Source organism: Herpailurus yagouaroundi, unplaced genomic scaffold (assembly GCF_014898765.1).
Source record: "Herpailurus yagouaroundi ecotype Mexico unplaced genomic scaffold, PumYag 166, whole genome shotgun sequence".
NCBI classification, from domain to species: domain Eukaryota; kingdom Metazoa; phylum Chordata; class Mammalia; order Carnivora; family Felidae; genus Herpailurus; species Herpailurus yagouaroundi.
The window spans coordinates 27065823-27075621 of record NW_024412407.1 but is presented as its reverse complement, the minus strand read 5'-3'; the positions used below and the strand labels follow the sequence as shown (position 1 = coordinate 27075621).

The window sequence follows — 9799 nt, the reverse complement described above, 5'->3', positions numbered from 1 at the left end:
CTCCAGGATTAAAACTAAAAGTGAATTTGCTTAAGCTTCACCTCAAGGGATTTCCTGACACAGTCACCTCAGCATTCATAACATATTCTAACTGAACATGCACCGGGCATTTTGTTGGAGGAAGTAAAGAAAAAGATATAGTTCCTACCTAGAGAGCTTCCTGCTCTAGACATTCAAAACATGGTGCTTCCAAGTCTCTGAAACAGTGACCAAAGGACATTTCCGAGAATGTTAATCATCAAACAGAAGCCAAGACTTTTCATAGATGGAGAACGTAAGGCCTACTTAAAGACCAAGGGCTAAATGCAGATGAGATGGGTCCAAGAAGTCATCAGTCTCATGGAAAAGAGGTACCACTTCCTTCTCTTGATAGTGCTTAGATTTCCCTAAACCCTAAATTAGGTTCCTTAAACACTGCAGTGGAGATGGAGGGAAGGGAGAAAAGAGTAGCAGCAGGACCCTAAAGGGACAGAATCTATACTAACTATACTAAGACAGAACATTGAAATTTGAACAGAAAGAACTGCTACAGATGTCATGAAGAACCTCCACCTGAGGAAAGCCTACAAATCACATTGACTCTGCCCTAACACATCTCCAGTAGTCATGGACCAAAGGCACTAATTGGGCACCTCTTTTGTTCCAGGTTCTATGCTGGGTGGTGGATGAGTGGCCCAGCCAGGACTACAGAGCCAAAATTCCTAGAGGCAAAGGAGACAGGAATTGGAAGGATGGCTCTCAGGACAGAACACTGGGGAAGGGAGAGCTGGGGGTTTAATTTGTGTCTGTTGCAATATTCCTAGGCTATCTTCCTCTGCCTCAGGCTGGGAGTTTTCCCAAGTATGCATCTACTTCAGGGGAAGTGCAGGGGAGCGTCTGTGTATTCTTGTATCAGGTCCCAAAAATAATCTTTACCCCTTTCTCCTTGTGCTATTCACTGTCTTGGGTAGAGGTGAGTGGCTGGGGAAATAATAGGGCCCCAGACAATCACCAGGTAATGAAAAAACTGGCCCAGGATCTTTCCCTACCTCCCATAGTCCAGCAGAGGTGCTCAGGCAGCCTGGGGGCCCTTGGGCCACGCTTTAAGCTTGATCCAGTCAGGCAGGCCAGGGTTGGGCCCTTCAGGGCTTGTTCCCCTGGCTCCACCTGAGCCCCTTCGGGCTCGTCAGTAGCCAAAGCCATGTTCCATGTATTCCCTAGCACAGTGCTGCAACCCTCTTCCCTCGCAGGGCCTGGACTTCCCTGGAGTGGGCGGCCTCATGAATACCTTCCACCTACCAGAGTCACACCCAGAACCCCTTTCAGGTCAGGACTGAGCTCCAGTTCCCTTTTTGCCTCCCAGGGGATTCCATTCCAAGCCGTGCCAGCCCCACCAGCCAGGCCCCAGTCCCCATGACGGGGCTTCTCCAGGTGGACCTGCTCTGGGTTCTCACTGACACCCAGGAGTCTGCCGCACTGCTGCTGCCCTTGTTTCTGTGCCCCTGGCCCAGCCTCCCACTTCACAATGGACACAGCCAATCTGAAGTCTCCACCCTTGCCCCCACCAGTGTCCCCACAACATGCCCAGGCCGCACCTTTTTATCTGCGTTCACCATCTCTGCAGCCATGCCACTACCATGGTAGCCCCAATCTCAATGGTCACTGTGACCTAGGTAGCAACTGCCTGGGAGAAGACAAAGAGAAAGGGGCCCTACACTTGTGCCCTTGCACCAAGGAGTTCCAGATGGTTACAACATCCTAAGTCATCAGGCCATCCACAGATGAGCCAAGGCCTGCAGCCAGCACTCCTCAGGTGCTATGGAGATGCCCGCAGTGGTGCCCCTGAGTCTCCTGAGCATCTTTAGCTGTGTGAGCTGGTGGGGGAGGGGAAGACAGTGGTACAAGAGGTTGGGCAGTCACAGGGGCCGCAGGGGCTCTGGGCAGCAGGTGAAGGGTGACCAGAACCCACTCTAGAAAGCACATCCAGGAGAAGCACACCTGTGACATGCATGGCAAGGACTCCACAGCATCTCCCACCAAGACTAGACAAGCTGTGGCTTCAGAAGAGGAGACCTACCCATATCCAAGGTGCCTACAGAACTGCAAGTGCAGGGACCCAGGGAGATACCACATGTGCATACAGAACAGAATCGCGCAGTGCATGAGCCCTGCAATGGCTCCCACTGTGGGAGAGCTTATCCCTCAGAAGCTTATCCCTCAGAAGCTGATCCCTTTGGATCAGCAGTCATGTGATCCAAAGATGGCCCTTCATATGTGACCCATGAAGGGAGGAGGAGCCAAGATGGCAGAACAGCATGGAAGTTTTTCTTGTGTCCATGAAATATAGCCAGGCCAACACTAAACCATCCTGCACACCTAGAAAACTGATTTGAGGATTAACACAACAATCTGCACAAACTGAACCATGGAACTCAGCAGGTACACAGCACAGAGAGGTGAACTGGGGGAGAGAGAAGCTACAGAGGGTAGAGAGCTGTTTTTGCCTGTGAAGAGAGGATGGAGATGGTGTGTGTATGTGTGTGGGGGAGAATACAGGAAAAGCAGTCCCCCAAAAGCAGCTGGAGAGAAAGTAGAAAAGTGGAAACAGCCACAGGGACTGAACTAAAAAGGGAGAAAGGAGAGGGTTTAAATTCCATTAAGACTCTATAAACAGGGGGAGCACAGAATCTGAAACTCCCCAGCTTGACACCTGGCAGTGCTCTGATGAGAAGGGCAAATCCCCAGGAGCAGAGTGAAGTCTAGGGGTCTTCAGGCCACATGGGGAGAGGCGGTTCTCCTGCTGGGAGGACATATGCTAGAGGCTTTGTAACACCCCCTACATGCAAAGGCCTCAGTGGACCCAGGAGAACAACCAAATTCTCTGGTGCTATAACAAAGTCATTAAGGATGAAGCCTAGTGCCAGATGTGTTGTGATTTTCCATAATCCCTGAAACGCTGCTGCTACAGAATCAGGAGAACAGTTTTTCGGGTGAGCTGACGTCCAGCCACAGTCTCTGGACATTGATAGCAGCATGGTCCTACAAATGTTCTTGGGTGCAGTCAGCACCCAACCATTGCTCTGTGAGACCCTCCCACAGAATGTCAGAGCAAGTTACAGCCACAGTCCCTCATAAGTAAGGGGTCAGGAAACACAGCTGCATCTGAGATAAAACTCAGGAGGGAGGTGTTGCCTGGGGCTTGGTGACAGTGTAAAAGTGGGGAATGTACAGAAGCTGAAGACAAAGGACAGGTGTGCGATTGCTAATCAGGGAGAGCAGAGCTCCATTACCAGAGACTGGATAGTTGGGTGATGCCATTTTCACCTCTCCCGTGCATGCGCATACACACATACACCTGCCACAAAAATCCACCCCAGTAAGCTAAGCAGTGCCATCTAGTGGAGAACAGAGCCATTACACTAAGTCCCACATACTGGACCAACCTCGGTCTTCAGGAACATAAGTCTCTTCGCCTACTTAGTTTACAACTATAAACTGCTCCATAGTTGAACTTCTACGGGAAAATACAGTAATTTCAATCATATTTTAGTCTGTTCACTGGTCCACCTATTCAATTTTCTTTTTTCCTATCTCTTTTTTGTATCTTTTCTTTTTCTTCAATACAGAATGTGAAAAAAATCTATTTTTATTTTCTAGGTTTATTAAAAATATATTTTTAAAAATTTTTAACTATATATTTTTTACTTTTTTGTAAATTTTTCAAATTCTGTTTTATTACATCATTTCATTTTATTCTATTTCAGTGTATTCATTTTGTCAAATTTTGAAATGATTTCCTCCCCCCCCCCCCGTTCTCTCTAATCTATTAAGCCCTTTTCAAAACCCGGGCCAAAACACACCTAGAATCTAGCACCATTTATTTGATTTTGTGTGTGTATTTGTGTGTGTGTGTTGTTTTTAATGTTTTAATTTTAATTTTTTTACCCTCATTATTTCCTTTTCTCCCACCAAAATGAGGAAATAAAGGAATTTGCCATAAAAGAAAGAGCAGGAATAAACAACAGCCAGGGACTTCACCAACACAGATACAAGCAAGATGTATGAATCAGAATTTAGAATCATGATAATAATACTAGCTGGAGTCAAAAACAGATTAGAATCCCTCTCTGTGGAGATAAAAGAAGTAAAAGCTAGTCAGGATGAAATAAAAAATTCTATAACTGAGCTTCAACCTTGAGTGGATGCCACGGCGGCAAGGATGGTGAGACAGAGGAGCAAATTAGTGATATAGAAGACAAACTTATGGAGAATAATGAAGCAGAAAAAAGGAGAGAGACTAAGGCAAAAGAGCATGATTTAAAAATTAGAGAAATCAGTGACTCATTAAAAAGGAACAACATCAGAATCTTAAGGGACCCAGAAGATGAATAGAGAGAAAAAGGGGTAGAAGTGTTTTGTGAGCAAATCATAGCAGAAAAATTTCCTAACCTGGGGAAAGTAACAGACATCAAAATCCAGGAAGCACAGAGGACTCCCATTAGATTCAACAAATACCAACTATGAACAAGGCATATCATGGTCAAATTCACAAAATGCTCAGGCAAGGAAAGAATCATGAAGGCAGCAAGGATAAAACGTCCTTTACCTACAAGGGAAGACAAATCAGGTTTGCAGCAGACCTATCCACGGAAACATGGCAGGCCACAAAAGAGTGGCAGGATACATTTAATGTGCTGAATCAGAAAAAAATATGCAGCCAAGGATTCTTTATCCAGCAAGGCTCTCTTTGAAAATAAAAGGAGAGATTAAAAGTTTCCCAGACAAAAAAATTTAAAGGAATTCATGACCACTAAACCAACACTGCAAGAAATTTTAAGGAGGACTCTCTGAGGGGAGAAAAGACGGAAAAAAAAGACCAAAAGCAACAAATGCTAGAAAGGACCAGAGAACACCACCAGAAACTCCAGCTCTACAAACAATATACTGGCAATAAATTCATATCTTTCAGTACTCACTCTAAACGTCAATGGAATAGATGCTCCAATCAAAAGACATAGGGTAAAAGAATGGATAAGAAAACAGTATCCATCTACATACTGAGTATGTACTACATACTACATAAAAGAGGCTGACTTTAGACCTAAAGACATCTTCAGATTGAAAGTAGGGGATGGAGAAGCATCTACCATGCTAATTGTCAACAAAAGAAAGCCGGAGTAGCCATACTTACATCAGACAATCTAGACTTTAAAATAAAGACTGTAACAAGGCACGAAGAAGGGAAGTATATCATAATTAAGGACTCTATCCATCAGAGGACCTAATAGCTGTAAACATTTACACCCAAATGTGAGGGCACACAAATATATAAATCAATTATTCACACACATAAAGAAACTCATTGATAATAATACCATAATAGTAGGGGACTTCAACACCTCACTCACAGCAATGGACAGATCATCTAATCAGAAAATCAACAGGGAAACAATGGCTTTGAATGATACACTGGACCAGATGAACTTAACAGATATACTCAGAACATTCCATCCTAAAGCAGCAGAATATACATTCTTCTCCAGTGTACATGGAATGTTCTCCAGAATAGATCACATACTGGGATACAAATCAGCCCTCAGCAACTACAAAAAGATCGAAATCATACCGTGCATATTTTCAGACAACAATGCTATGAAACTCAAAATCAACCACAAGAAAAAATTTGGAAATGTAACAAATATTGGAGACTAAAGAACATCCTACTAAAGAATGAATGGGCTAATGAAGAGGTTAAAGACAAAATTAAAAAGTACATGGAAGCCAATGAAAATGAAAAAACACCACAGCCCAAAACCTCTGGGCGACAGCAAAGGCAGTCATAAGAGTGAATTATATAGCAATCCAGGCCTTCCTAAAGAAGGAAGAAAGGTCTCAGATATACAACCCAAACTTACACCTTAAAGAGCTGGAAAAAGAACAGCAAATAAAACCAAAACCAGAAGACAGGAATAATAAAAATTAGAGCAGAAATTAATTCTATCAAAACAAACAAACTAACAAAAAAAAACAGTAGAACAGATCAGTGAAAGCAGAAGATGTTTCTTTTGAAATAATTAACAAAATTTATAAACCACTAGCCATTTTGGTCAAAAGAAAAAGGAAAGGATCCATAAATAAAATCAAGAACGAAAGAGGAGAGACCACAACCAACAGAGAAGAAATACAAATAATAAGAGAATATTATGAGCAATTACACACCAATAAAATGGGCAATCTGGAATAAATGGACATTCTTAGAAATATATACACTACCAAAACTGAAACAGGAAGAAATTGAACATTTGAACAGACCGATAACCAGTAAAGAAATTGAATTAGTAATCAAAAATCTCCCAAAAAAACAAGAGTCCAGGGCCAGATGGCTTTCCAGGGGAATTCTACCAAACACTTAAGGAAGTGTTAACACCTATTCTCTTGAAGCTGTTCCAAAAAAATAGAAATGGAAGGAAAACTTCCAAACTTTCTATGAAGCCAGGATGACCTTGATTCCAAAAGCAGAGACCTCACTAAAAAAGGAGAACTATAGACCAATTTCCCTGATCAACATGGATGCAAAAATCCTCAACAAGACATTAGCCAACCGGATACAAGAATACAGTAAAAGAATTATTCACCATGACAAAGTGGGATTTATACCTGCGATGCAGGGCTGGTTCAATATCTGCAAAACAATTACCATGATTCATCACACCAATAAAAGAATGGACAAGAACCATATGATCCTCTCAATAGATGCAGAGAAAGGATTTGATAAAATACAGCATCCTTTCTTGATAAAAACCCTCAAGAAAGTAGGGATAGAAGGAGCATACCTCAAGATCATAAAAGCCATATATGAAAGACCCAACTCTAATATCATCCTCATTGGGGAAAAACTGAGAGCTTTACCCCTAAGGTCAGGAATAAGACAGGGATGTCCACTCTCACCACTGTTATTCAACATAGTATTGGAAGTCTTCGCTTCTGCAATCAGACAACCCAAAGAAATAAATGGCATCCAAATCAGCCAGGAGGAGGTAAAACTTTCACTCTTCACAGATGACATGATACCCTATATGGAAAACCCAAAATATGCCACCAAAAAACTGCTATAACTGATGTATGAATTCAGCAAAGTTGCAGGATATAAAATCAATGCACAGAAATCGGTTGCATTCCTATACACCAACAATGAAGCGACAGAAAGAGAAATCAAGGAATTGATCCCACTTACAAATGAACCAAAAATCATAAAATAGCTGGGAATAAATCTAACCAAAGAGGTGAAAAATCTATACACTGAATTCTACAACCTTATGAAACAAATTGAAGAAGACACAAAAAAAAAAAAAGGAAAAAGGTTCCATGCTCATGGATAGGAAGAACAAATATTGTTAAAATGTCAATACTACCCAAAGCAATCTACATATTCAATGGAATCCCTATCAAAATAATACCAACATTCTTCACAGAGCTATAGAAAACAATCCTAAAATTTGTATGGAACCAGAAAAGACCCCAAATAGCCAAAGCAATCTTGAAAAAGAAAAGCAAAGCAGGATGCATCACAATCCCAAACATCAAGCTATACTACAAAGCTATAATCATGAAGACAGTATGGTACTGGCACAAAAACAAACACTCAGATCAATGGAACATAAAAGAGAACCCAGAAATGGACCCACAAACATATGGTCAGCTAATTTTTGACAAAGCAGGAAAGAATATCCATTGGAATGAAGACAGTCTCTTCAGCAAGTGGTCCTGGGAAAACTGGACAGCGACATGCAGAAGAATGATCCTTGACCACTTTCTTACACTATACACAAAAACAAATTCAAAATGGATTAAAAACCTAAATGTAAGACAGGAAGCCATCAAAATCCTCAAGGAGAAAGCAGGCAAAACCCTCTTTGATCTTGACCACAGCAAGTTCTTACTCAACATGTCTCCAGAGGCAAGGGAAACAAAAGGAAAAATGAACTACTGGGATCTCTTCAAAATAAAAATCTTCTGCACAGTGAAGGAAACAATCAGCAAAACTAAATGGTAACCAATAGAATGGGAGAAGATATTTCCAAACGACATATCAGATAAAGGGTTAGTATCCAAAATCTGTAAAAACTTATCAAACTCAGCACCCAAAAACAAACCAGTAAAGAAATTGGCAAAAGGCATGAATGGACACTTCTCCAAAGAAGACATCCAGATGACCAACCAACACATGAAAAATAAAAAAATGCTCAACATCACTCATCATCAGGGAAATACAAATCAAAACCACAATGAGATACCACCTTACACCTGTCGGAATGGCTAACATTAACAACTCAGGCAACAACAAATAAAATGCCAATAAAATGAGCAATGAGAAAGGATGCAGAGAAAGAGGAACTCTTTTGCTCTGCTGGTGGGAATGCAAGCTGATGCAGCACTCTGTAAAACAGTGTGGAGTTTCCTCAAAAAATTAAAAATAGTACTACCCTGAATGCTGGGGAGATGGTGGTGTAGGAGGACGCTGGGCTCACCGCGCGTCCTGCTGATCACTTAGATTCCACCTACACCTGCCTAAATAACCCAGAAAACCTCCAGAGGATTAGCAGAACGGAGTCTTCAGAGTCAAGCCAGACGAGAGGCCCACGGAAGAGGGTAGGAAGGGCGGCGAGGCGGTGCGCCCTCCACGGACTGGCGGGAGGGAGCCCGGGCAGAGGGGCAGCCTGCCAGCCAAGCAGAGCCCCCGAGTCTGGCTGGCAAAAGCGGAGGGGCTGGACGGAGTGTGTTCCAACAGCAAGTGCGACTTAGCGTCTGAGAGGTCATAAGTTAACAGCTCTGCTCGGAAAGTGGGAAGGCTGGAGGACAAAGGGAGGGAGAGCTGCTGAGCCCCCAGATGACAGAGCTCAGCTTGGCAGGGAACAAAGGCGCTCACCAGCGCCATCTCCCTCGCCCATCCCCCAGCCAAAATCCCAAAGGGAACCAGTTCCTGCCAGGGAACTTGCTTGCTCCGCGCAAACACCCACCTCTGTGCTTCTGTGGAACCAAACCTCCGGCAGGGGATCTGACTCCCTCCTGCTGCCACAGGGCCCCTCCTGAAGTGGATCACCTAAGGAGAAGCAAGCTAAGCCTGCCCCTCCTGCCCTCGTGCACCTTGCCTACCCACCCCAGCTAATACTCCAGATCCCCAGCACCACAAGCCTGGCAGTGTGCAAGTAGCCCAGATGGCCACTCCACCCCACAGTGAATCCCGCCCTAGGAGAGGGGAAGAGAAGGCACACACCAGTCTGACTGTGGCCCCAGCGGTGGGCTGGGGGCAGACATCAGGCCTGACTGCGGCTCCACCACCCAACTCCAGTTATACACCACAGCACAGGGGAAGTGCCCTGCAGGTCCTCACTATGCCAGGGACTATGCAAAATGACCAAACAGAAGAATTCCTCTCAGAAGAATCTCCAGGAAATAACAACAGCCAATGAACTGATCAAAAAGGATTTAAATAATATAACAGAAAGTGAATTTAGAATAATAGTCATAAAATTAATGGCTGGGCTTGAAAACAGTATAGAGGACAGCAGAGAATCTCTTGCTACAGAGATCAAGGGACTAAGGAACAGTCACGAGGAGCTGAAAAATGCTTTAAATGAAATGCAAAACAAAATGGAAACCATGACGGCTCGGATTGAAGAGGCACAGGAGAAAAGAGGTGAACTAGAAGATAAAGTTATGGAAAAGAGGAAGCTGAGAAAGAGAGAGATTAAAAAATCCAGGAGTATGAGGGGAAAATTAGAGAACTAAATGATACACTAAAAAGAAATAATATACGCAT

General features: G+C 43.3%; 1 pseudogene; it reads left to right on the top strand.

Annotated features, from left to right (window-relative positions):
• Positions 1 to 358: 358 nt before the first annotated feature.
• LOC121038839 (myc-associated zinc finger protein-like) lies at positions 359 to 2264 on the top strand (annotated as a pseudogene).
• Positions 2265 to 9799: the final 7535 nt, after the last annotated feature.